The sequence below is a fragment of the Penaeus monodon genome, chromosome 15, assembly GCF_015228065.2.
Source record: "Penaeus monodon isolate SGIC_2016 chromosome 15, NSTDA_Pmon_1, whole genome shotgun sequence".
NCBI lineage: Eukaryota > Metazoa > Arthropoda > Malacostraca > Decapoda > Penaeidae > Penaeus > Penaeus monodon.
The window spans coordinates 24,266,104-24,266,614 of NC_051400.1; the positions used below are offsets into that span (position 1 = coordinate 24,266,104).

Consider the following 511-nt stretch of genomic DNA (forward strand, 5'->3'; position numbering starts at 1 on the left):
ATAAATGCTAGCCGTTGTTGATATTTACCCTTCATTTCCTATAAAGTTCCTCAGGAATCCGGCGGTTCATTGTCCTGAGGGGAGGCCCCCCCTCTTAATCTTCTTAAAAGTAGCTACGGAAGTTTAATGTCAAATACCGAACGTAAAATCCTGACCACCAGAGCTATGATTATGCGTGATTGTAATAGCAGTTGCGTTACGAATCTTTACGCTCAACAGAAGGAAACTAGATCAATATCAGCCATGGCTCGTGCTTGGGACGTAGGGTCGATGTTGCCTTGCTAGCTTAGCGCATCCTCACCTTTGCTGCCTGAGCAGCGTCTTCACGGCCGCCTCGCATGCAAGCCCCGTCAAGGCTTACACGAAGGACCATTAAGGCTCCCGACCCAGCCCCGAGGCCGAGATTTTCCGCCTTCACGCCGCGGAGGGCTCCTGTGTGCGCCCCGTGGCCGTACGGCGGGCGCTGAGGAGAAGCAGTAGGCGTGCGCCCACGGGACGCTGTGCTTCCGGA

General features: G+C 54.2%; 1 protein-coding gene across 1 annotated transcript in view; it reads left to right on the forward strand.

Annotated features, from left to right (window-relative positions):
* The window catches only part of LOC119581828, a gene marked incomplete in the record, with an annotated part of 163,301 nt that overhangs the window by 156,886 nt on the left and 5,904 nt on the right, over positions 1-511 (forward strand).